Source organism: Taudactylus pleione, unplaced genomic scaffold (genome assembly GCF_031769625.1).
Source record: "Taudactylus pleione unplaced genomic scaffold, aTauple2 ptg000179l, whole genome shotgun sequence".
NCBI classification, from domain to species: domain Eukaryota; kingdom Metazoa; phylum Chordata; class Amphibia; order Anura; family Myobatrachidae; genus Taudactylus; species Taudactylus pleione.
The window spans coordinates 8334683-8354738 of NW_028284581.1; the positions used below are offsets into that span (position 1 = coordinate 8334683).

General features: G+C 46.4%; 1 long non-coding RNA gene across 1 annotated transcript in view; it reads right to left on the reverse strand.

Moving 5' to 3' along the window:
• The window catches only part of LOC148519890 (uncharacterized), a 65771-nt gene that overhangs the window by 44509 nt on the left and 1206 nt on the right, over positions 1-20056 (reverse strand). The window contains exon 2 of the long non-coding RNA XR_015878891.1: positions 359-475. This is a non-coding gene — a long non-coding RNA (uncharacterized LOC148519890). The remainder of the gene's footprint in view (positions 1-358; positions 476-20056) is intronic.

Genomic DNA, 20056 nt, shown 5'->3' on the forward strand with positions numbered 1-20056 from the left:
TACATTTTGTCTGCTGGGTGCTATTCTAGGCACCCTGCTAGCTAAATGAGGCTACCAGAAAAAAAGCTCAGAGGGCCAGACCAAATGAGTCCGGGGGCCTTATATGGCTCCCAGGCCTGAGGTTCCCCATCTCTGCTCTAAGCCAATACAATTTTCCTTGGCCTGCGAAAGGAATCAACCACTCTTGCCTTTCACCATATTTTTTTAATTATTCTTACGTGTTAGTTTGCGTTTTTTGATTTGTTAAAATGTGTTTCTATACACACACACTATTGTTACCCAGATTATAGCAAATAAAAGAGAATGGTAAGTATGATAATAAAGTCAGAGTGATACAAATAAAAATTATATTACTTACCTAGAAGTGTCCTTCGGGGAACACTTGCATATAACATATTTTTTTTTATTTTCTGATTTTCCATCTTAGTAACTCAAATTTGTCATGGTACAGGTCAATTTGCAGGCTCATAAAATGCTGTGGGGAAGAAGTGACAATTAAAAATTGTCTTCTAAGACCCATTAAATCAGAATTGGTCAATACACTAGCACAAAGCACATACGGATGTGTCTTCATACACTGTTAATGCAGTCACACAAAAAGGGCTTTTCGTCCGACTATGCTTGCACTGGGCGTCTTTCACCGTAAAAATGAATCTTAATCGCAAAGCGACGTAACTAATAGGCACCAGGAGACCGCACTGCGACTAAGATGCGCCAGGAGACTGCGCTGCGGCTAAGACGTGGTAGGAGACTGTGCTGCGACTAAGTCATGCCAGTAGACACAGATATGCAAGTGTCTCTTATCAAATTAATCAGTGCAGTCTCCTGGTGCGTCTTAGTTGCATTGCATGGCAAAAAAGACACTGGGCGCAAGAAGAGTTGCATGGGACCTGTCGGCTCACTTCCGCAAGGTGTCTCGCACCACTCGGTGTATTGACGCTAGGTGTATGAGGAAACAACTGTAGTTTAGCTCTTTAAGTTGTAATCTGTTTCAATAAATATGGTGCTTACGAGATTTTGCTTTTTTTTTTTTTTTTACAAACTGCCATGCTATGTATTCATTTCACTTTAGATTTACTAATTATTGAGCTACATTTTGTACAATGTTTAATAACACTGGTGAATTAAGCTGAACTGTGTTCCAAAAGACGATGTTGTATACACTTTAATATATTGTTCTTAAATTAGTACATTTTGAAACATTGCATGTTTTATGGATTTAATAAGTAAATTTTTTAGTGTTGAATATACATAGCTTATCCTTATATTTTTCGTCAAAAGCTAGCATTTATTTTCCCTGCCCACAAATAAAAAAAACTCCTCTTTTTAATCTGCACTAGCAGACAGCAGAAAAAAAATATATATTTATTTGGTTGGCATGAATTACAAATGTATATTCAATTAAACAAAATGAAAAGTAACCAAGGCAAGTAACACCTAGTGCATTTGGTCTCAAAGAACCTAGTACATGTCACACACACATCCTAGCATACTTGTAGAATCAGGAAATGGCGAAAATAAACCACTGAAATCAGTTCTTCCTGTTTGTTCTTCCTTTCAACATCTGGGAGCATTGTTGGAGAGCAGAAAACTTGCACACAGCAAGGATTAAAAATAAGGATTTAAACTGGGAATGTACTGTAAAGATAAAAGTACCATGAGCATTAATTCTTTGTATATTGATGTATACATAGACAGGTCAATTCCGAAGGCAGTGGTACCTGTGCCACCACCCAGGGAGCAACTGGCTGTAGCCCCAGCTGCACCTATAATCAGCCTAGAGAATACATGAATACCCTGCTCATAGCTTCCTGCTCCATTACACTGGGTAGATACCATATGATGGTGCGACCTACCGATGAGGAGAGAGATGTAAAGATACAACGCGCGCACAATACACACTGCACAATTCGATGCAGGACAGCAGATGGGACGATTCAATGAATGACGAATCGGGCGGAATTATATATTGTACAATATACCCAGCTTTAGGCCCGTATTCAATTGCCGGCGAAAAGTCCCGGACTTTTCGCATTCTGGAGATTTCGCTGTCATCGCTAGTTTTGCCTTCGGAAAAGTATCGTGCTTGTCCCGCTATTCGCCCTATTCAATTGCAAAGGACGCGAGAACACATCCCGGCAAAACTCAAATCGGCGAAAAGACCTGTCAGATTTGGGGAAATCAGCCTGACACCCCCCAAAAGATGCACTGACATAGGGGATCACTATGGATACCCCCGAAAAGCCCTGCTGAAGGTATTTGGGGTACTTAAATGGTCTCAATAGGTGCTATTTCGCGTATTTACATATGGGGTGAAGAATAGCATTTAGCAATATTTTTTTTATCAAAATAACTTGTCCCAGCAAATTTTGGGTACCTGAAAATGGGGGCTAGCATATTTAAAAATTACTGAAGTGAAGTTTTAAAAATCATGGAAAAACCACCTGCCGCAAACACCTGCAAAGAAAAAAACACCTGGGGCATACTTGGGGACCCCCCTGGAGTCTATTTCGCTAGTTTTTATGTTTGTCCCCCAACTTTACACTTTTGAACAAAATAAAAGTACTTTTTTGGGGTGTTCTAATGGTTTGTTTTTTTTACGCAGTTTACCTTTGCGGGACTGTCCTAACACTGCATGGGGGTTCCCGCAACTTTGCACCCCAAAACTGCACTTTTTTCCGCCTCCATTCAGAGGCAAATCTTTTCCGCCTATCTGAATTCATTGACTTTCCGCTTAGGCGAAAAGTCATTGCAATTGAATTGGGCGGAAAGTTTCCGACAGGCGAAATGATGTCATCGGCGAAAACTTTTAGCCGAGAACGGTTTTTCACCTGCAATTGAATACGGCCCTTAGACTGAATAGAAGAAGCCAGCAGACAGATAAGATTAATTAAACAAAAGAAGAAAACGCGAAACAGGAGAGCATGAAAGCATGCAGGGCTCAGAGACCCAGAGGGGTAGTTTTGGTGTGGCATGGAGTTGGAGCACTAAAATATCCAAGTACGGCCTTGTGAATATAGTTAACTCATCAGCCTTGTAAATTACATATAATATACATATGATAAACTCCACCCTCCTCTGATTACTTTGATGCTAAACACTGCCAGCAAATGATCACTGTAATGCAATGCTGAACTCTCCAGGTTACTATCACACTATAATGCACAATACAAACTACAGACATGAAGCCTACATGTGATTATATTTCAAAGCAGCCATGTTGCATTTGTAATTTATGTGTCACTGGATTTACATGACTAATCCAACAATCCTATGCATACTCCATTTGCGTTGAACAACCATGTGCATGCCGAGTCCTACTTTTAAAGCATGTTATATTAAAATTGCTTCTCTATAAACTTTAATAGAAATAATTATGCTATGTTCTCCCCAGAAATTTTTTCCAACCGGGTGGCATCAAGAAGTAGCTGGATGGGGGCCTTCGCAATAATAAAAAATTTTAAATTCTGACCCTATAATAATTTAAACTTGAAATAACAATTTATATATTAATTCTCTTTTTCTTAGAGGCTCTCTTTAATCAGTTCAGGTGACTGTTCTGTCTGAAGCGTTCTGATGAAGGACTGATGTTCCGAAACGCGTTAAGCGTGGGCTAAGTGGTGGAGCGCTTCCTGGAGTACCCCTTCCTGTGTGGCATATCCGAGTATCCGGAGCTGGGCTATTGCCTTCCCTCATTTGTCATCTAGAAGGTGAAGGATGGAGTCCTTGGGAGTGCTGTCAGCCTACCACCATTGATGTTTTTAAACAAATGCCTGTTTAAACCTGCATGTTGTAAGTGCAAACTTGTCATTAAAACCTATATGTCCAAGTTTGATCTGCACTATTTTTTGTCTTCTCTTTTATTCCCCCTATTGGTGTTAATAACACACAGAGGAATTTTTTTAGATGTCATCAATCATCTGTGTATAAGAAGTTCCTATTGGACCTGGTGTACATTTGCTTACTATCAAATGGACTCATTCATGGTGATCATTAGTTTAATATATCTACCACATGGTTTGATGTGAATTTGGGTTCAGAGGAGCGCTAGAGGTGGATTCACATATTATTGTTATTTTAGTAGTAAATACTGAACAAAAATAATTAGGATGATCAGCTATTACATTGTCTTCCTCAACAAGACTCCCTCTTTCTGTCTTTAGTCTTTTAAATTCCACCTTTTGTTTTTCTCCTTTCGCTTATATACTTAAAAAAAAAAGTTATGTCCCCTTTACCCACTGACTGTGCCAATTTCTCCTCAGCTTTTGCACATCTGATTATTTTCTTAGCCTCCTTCTGTTTTACAAGATACACCTCTGTCTTCATTATTTTGCCTCTGCTTGTATTTCCTTAAGGCCATCTTTTCTGCTTTTACAATACTTGCTACCTCTTTCCCAAACCACGCTGGCTTTCTTTTACTTGTGTTTTCCTAACCCTTTTGATACAAAAGGTTTGTTGCCTTTAATATTGCACTTTTTGAAATTTACCACCTCTCCTGCACTCCTTTCAAGTTTCTCCACTCTGCCAAAGATTCGCTTACACATCTTCCCATCCCTGCAAAATCAGCCTTCCTAAAATCTAACACTTTTGTTTTTGTAAGGGGTGAGTTAGTATCTGTCTTTATTTTGAACCATACTGCTTGATGATCACTGGATCACCCACCTTTACATCAGATATTCTGTCTCCATTTGTAAGTATTAAGTCTAATATTGCATCTTTCCGAGTGGGCTCCCTCACCAATTGCTGGAGGGAGGCTCCCTGCAATGAATTCAGGATGTCTCTACTTCTAGTGGAACTCGCCACAGATACCTCCCAGTTTAAATTGGGTAGATTAAAATCTCCCATGAGTATAACCTCTCCTTTTAATGTCATTGTAGTGATGTCCTGGAATAGTTTATTGTCCATTCTCTCATCCTGACCTGGTGGTCTGTAGATCACCCCAATACGAAGAATCACTTTCTCCCCCGCTTCTATAGTCACCCAAATAGTTTTTTCTTCAATACTATGTATTAACATATTTATGCTTTCCTTGACATACATTGCTACTCCTCCTATTCTTCCCATTCTGTCCTTCCTAAATAAAGTATATCCCGGAACAGCTATGTCCCAGTCATGATTTTCATTGCACCATGTCTCCGTAATAGCCACAATATCCAGATTATCCCTTGTCATTATTGCAATTAGTTCAGGGATTTTATTTTCTAAGCATTTGCACATATTGCTTATTTCTCCTGTTCCAAGGTATGTTCACCTCTCTGCCTGTTTATTTTGTTGAGAACTATATTCTGTGCTGTGGATATGCTTCCTGTTCAATTTGCCAGCAGATAATACCTCTTTATTGGGGGAGCAGATTTCTTTTTTTCTTGTTTGGTTCACTGTCCCCCGCTTCTAGTTTTAAATAGTTCTTGGTGAAGGTTTCAAACTGTTCACTCAGTATTCTAGTTCCTTTTGAAGATGTGTGCAGACCATCATATTTGTATAAGCTTCTATTTTGCCAGATGGCGTGGCTATGGACTGTCAATCCAATCCCTCCTCATAACACCACTTCTATAGCCAAACATTGAAGTTTCTGATGCAATGATTTCTATCTCCCCCTCTGTGTGTAATGGCAATACTTCTCAAAAAGTTAGTGGTTGCCACCTGCTTTAGAGCAGTCCCTAACTTCCTGAATTCATCTTTTACTGCCATGACTTCAGCATTGGTCAGGTCATTTGTCCCTAGGTGGACAATGACATCTACCGCTCCATCTTTTCTTGCTGCCTTTACAATTCTCAGCATGCACTCTTTATCCCTTGGAGCTGTGACTCCAGGTAAACACCTTACTTGTCTCTCTACTTCAGCAGTGTTTCCCAGATGTACTTCTCTAATAATGGAATCTCCCAAGAGAAGTGTAGTCCTTTTTGAAGATGTCATTTTCCTGTTCCTATTCCTTTTTCTATAGTCACTGAAAGACTCCATATCTTCCTGTTCTGTACTGCCTATATTAGTTGTACCTTCCAGGCCTGCAAGTGCAGCTTATGAGCTTTGCAGTGTCACAGCTTGTGGGAGGTGTCTGTGTCCCTCTGGAAATCTCTGCCTTTCAGAGCCCACAGTAGTCCAGGCAGTATGTCTTCTGAGGGCTCTCTGAGGCAGTGGTGGCCTCAAGGACACAGACATCCTATATATCTCAGCATGCAGTTTTGCCATCTCCTCCTGCAGCAGAGAAAATTGCTTACAGATTGGGCAGCAGCCGCGTCTCCAGCATTCTTCCTGCAAAACAAATGCATTACATCCCCTGCACTAGGCTAAACATTGTCTCAGATGTAAGTGGTATTTGAAATATGTGTTTCTGTTTGTGTATAATAACTCACCTGCTTCTGTTTCAAACTCACAATTCACGTAAGAATTCAAGCTTCATTTTAGACTGCAAGCTTCTTTCAATGAGCAAGCTTAGACTGCAAGCTTCTTTCAATATAAGTAGTGCAATGGCAGTTGTGTGCAGAAAATATGTATGAACGACCTCATTCACAGGTATAGCGCAACTGCTCTGTAACACAGCCGATGTCGATATATTTTGCATTTCTGGCTGTGTGTACGGGATACCTGGTGAACACTTACTTCATGGTGACTGACATCTCAACTGGATGGGCAAATTTAAATGCCTGCACAGTAGTGATGTCAGCGCAGATACATCAGCCAAACAATTGGTAAGTGTATATGCACTTACGAATCATCAGATAGGTCGGCCAGGTGTACCTAACTTATCCCTAACCAGTCTTACACCCCTACAATTTATTTTAAAATGTAGCATTTAATTTTTCTCGTAAAACATTCTTATTCTACCACTCCGATAGGTCAGTGCCCATATTGATTGCCTATATTTTACCATATAATAATTTATACTAACATACAATCAGGTGTGGGTAAAAGCAAGATCTGCTGGATTCATACTAAAGTCATACAAACATCCAGATGCACACTGAATTCACACAAACACACCCAGATCAGCACAAAATTCCAGAACCACACTAAAATCACACACAAAACACCAGATCCACTCTAAAGTCACACAAAATGATTCAACTATACATACTGCACTTACAGTAGCCCCGAGATCGACAATTTGTTTGCAGACCCATAGTACAAAAATAAGTTATGGTTAGAACTTACCTTTGTTAACTTTCTTTCTTCAAAGTCCATAGGGTCCACAGGGAGACCTTGGGGGTGTAGGTGATGGGAACCAATCGGGCACCACACAGTTAAAGCTTTCAGCTCCCAGGATGCATTGGGTCCACTCTCCCTATACCCCGCCCCCGAGCCAGAGTCACCTCAGTTGGTAAAAAGTCAAAGGTCGGGAGAAGGAAGACTGGAACACTCAAGAATCACACACACAGAGAAGGAGAGGGGAAACCGGTGACCAGTACGATAGTCCATATGAAGCCAGGTGCGTCAGGGCGGGTACCCTGTGGACCGTATAGACTTCGAAGAAAGAGTTAACAAAAGGTAAGTTTTTACTATAACTCATTTTATTTTTCAGGGTCCATAGGCTCCACAGGGAGACCTTGGATATGTCCCAAAGCAGTCTTAACAGAAGTCGGAACTGGCAGGCCTGCCTGCTTGTAAGCCTCTGAGATAGACATACAAAGCCATCTAGCCAATGTTTGTTTATTGGCTGGCCATCCCTTCTTATGAAATCCAACAAACAAGGAGTCTGATTTCCGAAGAGAACTGGCACGGTCCATATAAATCCTGAGGGCGCGGACCACATCCAAGGAGGCCTCACCTGCCGAGAGGTCTGGTGATAGAAAGGCTGGTACTATAATTTCCTGATTAATATGGAAACTAGAAACAACCTTAGGAAGGAACTCAGGGAGAGTACGTAGCACTGCCCTGTCCTGGTGAAATATCAGAAAAGGAGGACGACATGAGAGCGCTCCCAATTCTGACACCCTCCTGGCAGATGCAATAGCCAGAAGGAAAAGAGTCTTAACCGTTAACCACTTAAGTTCCACTGAATCTAGTGGCTCAAATGGGGAACCCTGGAGGGCTCGAAGAACTACTGCTAAACCCCAAGGAGCCACTGGGGGGACAAAGGGAGGTGGAATCCGGAGGACACCCTGGAGGAAAATGTGTATATTCGGAAGCGGAGCAATTCTATGTTGCCACACAAAGTGCAGAGACATGCTCTTTCAACAAGACCAGGTGAAGGCCAAGGTCCAATACAGCTTGAAGGAATGCCAGGATTCTGGAAATCCAAAACACCTGAGGGTCGTAGCCTCTTGTAAAACACCACTGGAAGTATGCCACACTCTGTGGTAGATCCAGGCGGAGGCAGGCTTACGCGCTCTAAGCGTCGTGTTGATGACCGAGCTGGAGAATCCTTTGGACCTTAGGAGGGATGTCTCAAGAGCCACGCCATCAAAGACAGATGATCCAGGCCCGGGTAAAGGCAAGGTCCTTGAGACAACAGGTCCAGACATTGCGGCAGCAGGAACGGAGTGTCGATGGAGAGATTCCGAAGATCTGAATACCAATGACATCTGGGCCAAGCTGGAGCTACCAGTAGGACAGTGCCTCCATCTTGCTTGAACTTCCGAGGAAGCAGGGAGACTGGAGGAAACCGGTTCGCAAACAAGAAGGTCCATTTTACTGACAGAGCATCCACCCGGCTTGCTTCGGCATCTCTTGTTCTGGACCCGTACACTGGTAACTTGTGTGTGTCAGAAGGCCATGAGGTCCACCTCTGGGAGACCCCATTTGTCCACTAGGAGTTGAAACACCTCTTGGTGAAGAGACCATTCCCCTGGATACACGTTGTGACAGCTGAGGAAGTCCGCTTCCCAATTGAGAACTCCCACAATGAACACTGCCGAAATGGCGGGGAGATGAGATTCTGCCCATGTCAGAATGCATGACACTTCTGTCATTACTGTCCGACTTCGAGTGCCTCCTTGATGGTTGATGTAAACCACTGTGGTGGCGTTGTCAGACTGAACCTGCACAGGTTTTCCATGAAGAATGTGCTTTGCCATCATGAGGGCTCTGTACACAGCCCGAAGTTTCAATATGTTGATGGGCAGTGATGCCTCTACCATTGTCCACCGGCCCTGAAAGGAATGTGGACCGGTCACTGCGCCCCATCCCCGGAAACTGGCATCCGTTGTTAGGAGTATCCAGTCCGGGAACCAAAAGGGGCAACCCTTGGTTAGATGAAACATCAATAGCCACCAAGAGAGAGACAGGTGCACCTCCAGAGAGTATCATCGTCTGAGCCCTGATCCGGTGGGGTAAACCGTTCCACCTGGAGAGGATCAGCCCCTGCACAGGCCTGGAATGGAACTGAGCATATTCCACCATGTCAAATGTTGACACTTTGGATCGCAGAACCATGGATCGCAGTGGACGGACACCCAGCAACTGCGGAGACATCTGCGTACTCTCAGCTGTAGTGTGGAGATATTTTCTGGAGTTAGAAAGATTCTCTGCTGGTGAGAATCCAGAAGGGCTCCCAAATGACCATCCTCTGTGAGGAAATTAGGGAGGACTTCTACCAATTGATTAACCACCCGTGCTCCTGTAGACAAGCAACGGTCAGTTGCAGGTGGTGGTGGTGAAGCACCTCTGTAGAACTTGCCAATAAGAGGAGGTCATCCAGATATGGTAGGAGCCGGATACTCTGACTTTGCAGATGGGCTGCCATGACAGCCATAATTTTGGTAAATACCCTTGGAGCCGTGGATAGGCCAAAGGGCAGTGCCTGAAACTGGAAGTGTTGTTGCAGTGTAGCAAACCACTGATAATGCTGGTGAGAAGGCGCTATGGGAACATTTAGGTATGCATCCTGAATGTTCAGTGATACCATGTAATTCTCAGGTTCCATAGCCAGATAGATGAATCATAAGGTTTCCATCCTCAGAGCCATGAGGTTGAAGATAGGCCGATGAGACCCATTCGGTTTCTGAACCAGAAGGAGAGTAGAGTAGTAACCAGTCCCTCATTGAGATAGTGGAACTGGTACAATTACCCCTGCTTGCAGCAAGGAATGTATGGCTTTCTGGATCTGCAAGGCCTTGGTTTTGTCTGAAGGAGGGCCTATGGAGAAAAATTAGTGGGGAGGACTTTGATGGAATGAGAGGGCGTAGCCGAGACCACTTCTCTTACCCAAGCATCCTTGGTGGTTTGACACCAACACTGGGCGAACTGAAGAAGTCGGCCTCCCACTCTGGGGTCCCCCAGAGGGAGGCCTGCCCCATTAGGCTGCGGGTTTATTCCCGTTTGGAGGCCGGGCGTCTTGTGCTCCAGGCTTGTTTCTTTTGTTTTGGCTAACGTGTCAACAATCTTGTCCAGGTCTGGACCAAACAAAATCTCCCTATTATAGGGTAAGGCCTCCAGGCTATTTTTAGAATAGTCATCTGCGCTCCAATAGCTTAACCACAGGGAACAGCGAGCAGACAAGGCCGCGACCCAGGACGTCAGTAAACTAGCATTCAGAGCAGCCTCACCAATATACGCAGCCGCATTCCTAATATTGCCGACCAGTGACACCTGATCATCTGGAACTTCCAAAGAGTCCTCTAGTGTATCGGCCCAACTCTCTATAGCCTTAGCTACCCAGGAGATAGCCATGAACGGCCGGGCAACAGCTCCTGAAAATAAGAGTTATGGTATAACATACCTTTGTTAACTCTTTTTCTTCGGGGTCCATGGGGTCCACAGCCATTATGTTGGGTATGAATCCCGGTCACCAGTTAATACAAACGAGCTCTCTGCTCCCAGGATGCACCGGGTTTCCTCCTCATATACCCCACCTCCTGCCTCAGGTAACCAGTTTCGTTACCAAGCTCAAGCAGGCAGAGACAAACAAAGGGTAAGAAAGAAAAGACCCATACTTACGAGTCCAGACTCTCAAGAGAAGAAACTACGGAAAACCTCCCCCAGAACTACAGGTGCGTCTGGGTGGGTGTCCTGTGGACCCCATGGACCTCAAAGAAAGAGTTAAAGGTATGTTACACCATAACTCTTATTTTCTTCTTCGGGGTCCATAGCCATTACGTTGGGGATGCTCTTGACTCTCGGAAGAGAGAATTCTATGCCCAAAGGAGGCATCCTGAGAGGCAAAAGTGTCAAAGGCATAAAATTTGACAAAAGTATGAAGTGTGGCTGCTTTACATAATTGCTCAGCAGAAGCACCCCGGCGGGCAGCCCATGATGGACCTACCGCCCTAGTAGAATGTGCAGTCACTGAATCCGGCACACGCATACCAGCCTGTGTATAAGCCAATGAAATTGCCATGCAAATCCACCTGGCCAGTGTCTGTTTATTGGCTGGCCAGCCACGCTTATGACAACCATAAAGCACAAAATGTGAATCGGACTTCCTCCATTTGCTCGTGCGTTTAATATAAATTCTCAACGCACGGACCACATCCAGGGAAGCCTCACCTTGTAAGAGACTTGTGCCCTGAAATGCTGGAACTACTATTTCTTCATTAATATGAAATTTAGACACCGCTTTCGGAAGGTAACCCTCCCTAGTACGTAGTACTGCTCTATCTTATGAAATATCAAGAACGGCTCCTGAAAGGAAAGCGCAGCTAAATCCGAGGAGCCTGTAAAACCTCCAGAACTAGAGTCAAGTCCCACGGAACAACCGGGGAAACGAAGGGAGGCTGAATCCTCAACACCCCCTGAATAAAGGTCTTTATATCCGGTCTCAGAGCAATTTTATGTTGGAACCAGACTGAAAGAGCTGACACCTGTACCCTTAAAGAGGCCAGGCGTAGCCCTTTTTCCAGACCGCTTTGAAGAAAATAAAGCACTCTAGATACCAGGAATTTATGTGGATCATACCCTTTCAGTTCACACCACTGAAAGAAAGTATGCCAAACCCTATAATATATACGGGCTGAGGATGGTTTCTGTGCCTTCAGCATCGTCCGTATAACAGACTCGGAAAACCCCTTTTCCCTCAAGACGGAGGCCTCAAGAGCCATGCCGTCAAAGATAGCCAAAGAAGATCCGGGTACCAGCAGGGACCCTGTAGCAATAGATCCGGTCTCAATGGCAGAGGCCATGGAGTGTCTATGGAGACCGTAGATCTGTGAACCAGTGCCGTCTCTGCCACGCTGGAGCTATTAATATGACGGTGCTGCCCTCTTGTTTGATCTTTCTGACCACTCTGGGCAGAAGAGCAAACGGGGGAAACAGATATACCAGCTTTTACACCACTTTACTGTCAGTGCGTCTACAAACTCGGCTCTCGGATCTCTTGTCCAGGATCCATACCTGGGAACCTTGTTGTTCCTTCTTGATGCCGTCAGATCTATTTCTGGTAGACACCACCTGTCCACAAGGTTTCGAAAAACCTGTGGATGTAGGGCCCATTCCCCTGCATTTATCTCTTGCCGACTGACAAAATCGGCCTCCAAATTCAGGATTCCTGGAATGAACACGGCAGATATCGTGGGCAGATTAGTCTCTGCCCATACCAGGATTCTTGATACCTCTGCCAAGGCGGCCCGAGTCCTCGTGCCCCCTTGATGATTTAGGTAGGCGACCGCAGTGCGATTGTCTGACTGTATCTGCACCGACCTGCCCTTTAAGATTTCCTGAGCCTGCACTAAAGCTTTGAATATAGCTCTTAGTTCCAGGATATTTATCGGTAGCCGGCTTTCCGTCACTGACCACTTTCCTTGGATAGTGTGTGACCCAGTCATCGCCCCCCAACCTTGAAGACTGGCGTCGGTTTTGACTAATGTCCAATCAGACAACCAAAAGGGGCGACCCTGCCTGAGATGCTTTGTCTGCAACCACCAGGTCAGGGACAACCGTACCTCTGGAGAGAGATGCAGCAGTTGGGACCTGATCGTGCGATGATCCTTGTTCCAGCGAGACAGAATGAATTGCTGCAGTGGTCTGGAGTGGAATTGAGTGTATTCCACCATCCTGAAGGTGGCCACCATTGACCCCAGGACCTGCATGGCTACTAGAACGGATATTTGCCTGTTGCGAAGCAACCTGCGTATTCGTGATTGTAGAGCAAGGATCTTCTCCTCCGGCAGATATATTCTCTGCACCACGGAGTCCAATCTCGCTCCCAAATGACACATCTGTTGTACCGGACAGGGTGACGACTTTTGCCAGTTTATGATCCAGCCGTGACTGTACAGACATGATACTGTCAGCCTCAAATGATCCTGTAACTGCTGTGGGGACTGCCCCAACAACAGGAGGTCGTCCAAGTAAGGCAAAATCCTGACGCCTTGGTGTCTGAGGCATGCCATCATCACTGCCATCACCTTGGTGAATACCCGAGGGGCTGTGGACAGGCCAAACGGCAGGGCCTGGAACTGAAAATGTTCCTCCCCTACCGCAAAAAGAAGACATTTTTGATGAGCCTGTGTGATTGGGATGTGAAGGTAAGCATCTTGTATGTCTAGGGACACCATATAGTCCCCCTGTTCCATTGCCAACACAATCAATCGCAATGTTTCCATCCTGAACCCGAGGGCTCAAACAGATTTGTTGAGCTCTCTCAGATTTAGAATAGGCCGGTATGACCCATTCGGTTTCTGAACCAAGAACAGATTGGAGTAAAACCCCTCTCGGAACTGGTTCTCTGGCACCGGAATCACTACTTCTGATGCTAGTAAGGCAAGAATAGCCTTCTGAAGGGCCAAAGCTCTTTCTGAACCCACCTGCGGGTTTACACAAAAGAACCTTTGAGGAGTCCTCCAAAACGTCAGGGCGTACCCTCGGGAAACAACTCCCCGAACCCAGGCATCCTCCGTCGTGAGGTGCCAGGGCTCTGAGAACCGAAGCAGTCGGCCCCCCACCCTGGGATCCCCCAGGGGGAGGCCCATCCCATCAGGCCACTGGTTTATCCTGGACCCTAGATCCTGGACGTTTGTTCTGCCAGGGCTTCCTGGGTCCTGCCTTTCTTGGTGGAAATCTAGCTGAGGGCTGACCTTTGGCCTTGCCCTGCGGCCGAAACCCCCGAAAGGACGCCCTCCTCAATTTAGACGAGGTTGCTGATGGTAAACTTGCCGTCTTTGAGGCTGCCATGGAGGATACAATTTTGTCCAGTTCTGGACCAAAGAGCACACCTCCTGTGAATGGAAGGAATTCTAGGGCCTTTTTGGACCCGCATCTGCCCTCCAATCCTTCAACCAGAGGATCCTACGTGCCACCACGGACTCAGCTGAAACTTTAGAGGAAAGGATCCCTGCATCCAAGGCGGCATCACCCAAATAAGAGGCCCCTTCTCTTATAAAGGAGATCATATCCAGTTGCTCCTTAGAGGCATCTGGTAAAGACTCTATTAGAGTTTTGGCCCACTCAATAGCTCTTGCTACCCAGGCAGTGGCCATAGCTGGGTGGGTGGCCGTCCCTGCCAGCGAAAAAATAGATTTGAGACAAGACTCCAGTCTCCTATCCGTGGATTCCTTCAGCGAAACTGCTGGGATTAGCAAAGTGGTACGTTTAATCAGCTGTGCCACATGCGCATCAACTGATGGTGGATTCTCCCACTTGGCACAGTTCTCTGCTGGAAAAGGATATAGAAGCGCCATTCTTTCAGAAGAATGGCTTATCTTAGCCGGACGGACCCAGGCTTCCTCCATAAGTTCTGATAAATGTTCAAACTTTGGGAATTCTGCCTTGACCACTTTTTGGCGCTTGAACAGGGGGGCTTTCCTAAGCGGAAGATCCCCTTCCTCGATATTTAACACCGATTTTACAGCCCTTATCAGAAAAGGGACATCGGCTTCTGGGAAATGATCATCACCCTCCTCGGAGCTAGACTCCTGCGAAAAGTCCTGTGCCTGTTCCTCCTCGGAGGAGGCACTCGAGTACTCACCCATGTAAGGCGGTACATTGCGCCTAGATTTAGGCTGCTTTGGCTTGACAGCCTGAGGCTGAAAACCCCCCGAGGATGATGCCATAACCTTACCAGCACCAGGGTCCATCCAAGGCAGCCACATCATGGGCATAGGCTGCATCTGCTGAGGCAAACCCCAAACCAGTGGTACCGGGGCAGCCAGCCATTCTGCCACCTGAGCCATAACCTGAGAAAATGATGCCCAAGGAGGCCCAGGGCCTGAAACAGGCAAACTTAATTGGTGTGGTGGCTGTCTGAAACAGTTCCCACAAAGCCAATTTTGTAGAAAGTCCTGTGGGGACAAACCTGCCTTGCAGGCTACACAGGATATCAGCAACGGGGCTCCCGCCACCTGACCCTCAGACTCCTTAGACATAACACTATGCCACTGGTTCTGAGTGTATACTTTCTACTCTCAACCCACACACCTGTAGCAAGGGAAGGGGAGAGACAGTGACAGTATACAGGAATTAGTTATTTTACAGAAGAAACAGTATCCATAAACAACAATCACATGTCATGCATAAATACTCTGCGAGCCAAATGCATATAAGCTCTCACTACCATAATCAGCCTCAGCTTAGGTAGGATAGAGCCCTGTAAAAACCTAGACCAGTAGTAGGCAAGGTATACAGGGAGACTGCCCAGCGTCCCTCTTGTAGGAACAGCGTTCAGAGAGCAACTGACATACACTCTGGCTGCCCTATATGGAGGCTGGGAGGAACAATCCACAATCAACTGTGCCAGAGGACTGAACTAGCGTGTGGATTGGGGAGGGGCCGCCGGGGAAGCGTACCTCCCCAATGCTGCTTGGACCTGCCTGGTAAACTGACCTGGCCGCCGCCACAAGCCCCGGCTGGTCAGGAACATCAAATCCCGGCAGTCTAGGCTAGGAGAACAGGCCGTATGCCTCCTGACTGCAGCGCGCCTCCGGCCAGTCTCACCGCCAGAGGCCGGACCGCCACGTGGTCCCGGCATCAGCGGCCGCCGCAACCACCTGCTTACCTGCCATCCTCTTGATCCGGTTGCGGTTCAGAAAGCCCCTGCCGAATCCCCTGCCAAGGACCTGCTGAGGCTAGCGGTGCAGCGCCGGAGGAGGTAGTTGCAGCGCGTGGCCGGTTCGCCTCCAATCAGGCGCGAGGCTGCTTCCAGGACAGCTCAGACAACCCGCTGAGATAGAGTAAAACTCTCTTTTTTTTTGTACTCGTCTGCAGGACTGCTCCAGCAGTCCCACTGTCTATGTGGTGAACACACCAAACAGGAAGAACTGGCTACCTGAGGCATGAGGTGGGGTATATAAGGAGGAAACCAGATGCATCCTGGGAGCAGAGAGCTTGTTTGTATTAACTGTTTGGTGACCGGGATTCATACCCAACGTAATGGCTGTGGACCCCATGGACCCCAAAGAAGAAAGAGTATATAGACTTTAGGCAAGTTTCCACCTTCCTATCTGTAGGATCCTTTAAGGAAGAAATGGAAGGCATAGGGAACGTTGTACTTTTAATTAACCATGTAACGTGTGAATCCACTGAAGGGGGAGATTCCCACTTCTTACAATGAGCCTCTGGAAATGGGCAACAGGAGGTCAAATGTTTCTGAGGTTGATACCTCTTACCAAGCATCAGCCATGTGATCCACCAGCTGATCTTACAGAGGGAATACTGCCGAAGTCACCTTCAACTGTTTAAACAGGGGGTGTTTGGATTTAGGGACTGGCTCGTCATCCTCTATAACCAATACTGATCCGACCACACACACCAAGGCAGGAATATTAATCCTTGACTTAGGCTCCACCTCTTGCCTAGGGGAGTCAGGGTTAGAGGCATCAGCCAACTCTCCGTCATCAGAAGACATCTCAGACTCTGATAGCTGTGTGGATTCAGATGACAACACAGGACATTTAGCTGGTCTTACGGGATTCTCATTCTGCAACATGGTCTGTAGAGCAGTTGAGGTTGCTGCCAGACTCTGTACTGAGTTAGAGAAAATGTCCACCCTATGGTAATCCCATAGAGGGAATGACCACCTTCTGAGGTACAGAAGGAGTCTGCATAACCAGTGGTAGTCCCTGTGAGGGAGGGAGGAACTGCTGTGGAACCCCCATAGGAGGAAAAACATCTGTGACCGCCAGGCGGTCCACAATAGATGCCAGCATATGCAAAAAAGTTGCCCAAGGTGGCTCCTGTACTGATGTCGAGGGGGGTTCGGGGAACCTGGCGGGTTATAACACCTCACATATAGCCCATCCCAAACCACATCCTCCTCACTGAAAACTGCAGTACATGATCTGCAAGATTGCGACATGGGTACAGGAATGCGTTCATTGCCCTCATCAGACATGTCTGCAGGGTAAATGGCGCACAATATGGTACTGAGTACAAAGCAAGCACGAGTATGTATAAATACTAACAGGGAGCAATATACTGGTCCTGTCTTATGCTTAGGTAAGCTGCAGGAACCTGTTGCCTAAATATGGCACAGTGCAGCACACAACAGTATGTGACAGACCTCACAAATATTGTATTGCATAATATATATATATACACACACACACACATATATATATATATAGTGACACAGTTAGGTTAGGGGGTCCCTCTCCAGGGTAGAGGACTCCTTCCTTACTCACACACACAGCAGCAGGGAAGCAGCACACCAGTCTGGATGCAAGTACAAGCTGGTCGGCGCCAGTCTTTATTGTACAATATCAGAAATAACACAAAGAAAACATAAACGTAAATCCTAGCCCTGTCGGGGCACTAACTTCACAGGTAGTTCCCTCACTACCAGAACCTGGCAGGGCCTAATGCCCTCACCAGCAACAAAAGCACAGCACAACACTTACAGTTAGGTTTTCAAGTGTCTCTGAGCAAACTCCCTGTCTGCTCTCCCAGGTGAGACAATCAGCCCTCAACACACTAGGCTTATATTGGCCACTCTCAGGTGGAAACCTTCACAAGCCTGTTACCAGGCTGCAAGATCCAAAACCTGGAGTGGCCGTGGGTGGAGCCCTCCCTCTCCTCTCACCCACAACCCCCAGGTCCCGAACCGGCTTTTCAAAAAGCCGAAACTCAAGCCTGCTACACTGCAGACTTTCTCCTGGGGGTTTAAAACACATAAGACAGGAATCTGGGACAAATGTACCTGCCACAGACCACTTTACCAGTGATCCTATCACAATATATATATATATATATATATATATGGGGTCAGATATGAACCACCTTAACAACACCTGTATTAGGGCAGAATGAGTGAAAGGGTATAGCCATAAGCTGGTAAAACAAGAAAAGACATAGTAGATAGCGCTAGCACAAGTCACATACAATGCAGGAAAGAAGCTGCAAAGTGGGACTATACTCAACTACACAGACGCAGTGTCTGGTAGGAAATAGCGCTACATACACATTGACCCTGGGAAGAGTTATGCAGGGGGATCTGATCATGCGTAGTCCTGGGAGAACTGCACCATAGAAAATGTCCAGCTTAAGAGGGGGCGTGTCAGGAGAAGAGCAGCTCAGGGAAGCCAGACCGCAGTGGAAAGGCTCGCTGAGCTGAGGAGCCGCTTAAACAGGGAAGCTGTCGCCCCTGGCCGGTTATCAACCCCTGGGATGCTGGTTTCCCACACCAATATGGTCCAGTGGAACGTGATGGCAGGAGCCTGCGTCCACACCCAGCACCTCCGCTCTGTCCCGAGACCGGAGGTATCAACTGCCATAACAAACGGGTCACCACGAGCGGCAACCTGCCTTACGTGTCCACTGATGTCTGGGTCCTCTCTGGGGGCCCTAGCTAGCACTGACCCCGGAACGCTCACCGAGATCCCCAGATCAGTACTGCAGTCGCGGCACCAGAGGGGTGACGGAGTAGCAGCGCAGACGTCCCACGGACAGTCTGCTGCTGCTAGCTCTATACCTTGTAAAGTAAATTTAAAAAAATAAGCTTTAGGGGCTGAGGAACAACCCCCTTGCAAAATGGTGACCCGACTCCGGCAGGGCACCAACAAAACGGAGGTGCCTCTGGCTCAGAATATAGAGTGGACCCAATGCATCCTGGGAGCGGAAAGCTTTAACTGTGTGGTGCCCAGATTGGTTCCCATCACCTTCACCCCCAAGGTCTCCCTGTGGAGCCTATGGACCCTGAAGAAATCTGTGATTTTTGTGCGATTTGATGTGCCACCACTAGCTTTTCCACTAGGGCTTGGCATCGATGTCCAATCTTTCTTGAAGTTTGCTTTCCATACCCAATGCATCAAGGTTTTTGGATCAATTCTGGAGATTTGACGTACAGTATCACTACAATCAATCTAAAAATTCCAATGCCGCAATAGCGATATACTTACCTGGTCCCCAGTGTCTCTGGCTGAACTGTGTATGCGTTGCCTTTTCCTATTTTCTCCTATTTTTCCAACTGCAAGTGTCAATATAATATCATTCTCGAAATATCAATATTATTTTGACCGATTGGTCACTGTATTAATTACGGACATGCCAATTGCACATCAATCCAGGACAGATGATTGGCCATACCTAGTTTCCAAACGTTTGCAACAGCACATCATCCCCTAAATTATCATAAAATCACCAGGAATCAATTAAGCGCATAAGCATTGGGACCCGTTCCAGCAACTTCCGTGTGTTAACTCACAGAAGGCTACAGTAATAGGCGGAAACACAATACAACAGCAGTAGCTCACATTCAATAGAATCTGCCTAATCGAGGTAGATGATACTTGCCTACTTTGGAGCCCCGAGTACTAAGAGGTCTATGTAGACAGAGGTCCAGACGAGTAGCGAGCTGCAAATCACTGCCCTGTAATGTTTGCTCTGACTCGTGGCATTATGTCACGGGGGGGGGGGTGGATTACATAATTATGGCCCCTGCCCACTTCACTAGAGAAGTGGCGGCTCAAACAGCAGGAAAACAGCCGCGCGGCCAACACTTTTGTCGGATTTCTCCACACACCCTCAGGAGGGTGCGAGAAGAAATCCTTTAGTCGGACTAAACAGTGCGATGAATTGAATAGCTCCGGGAGATCCCTTCCAAGGCTATTCAGCATTGCGCTGAATTGAATCGAGCCCTATGTTTACACCTCAATGCAGTGCGAGAAAAACATTGGCATGGGTTTCCTGTTGGATTGCCCACGTTCTGATGGATCAGACTGATTTTCTGTTATAAAATACAATCCAAAAAGCTGCA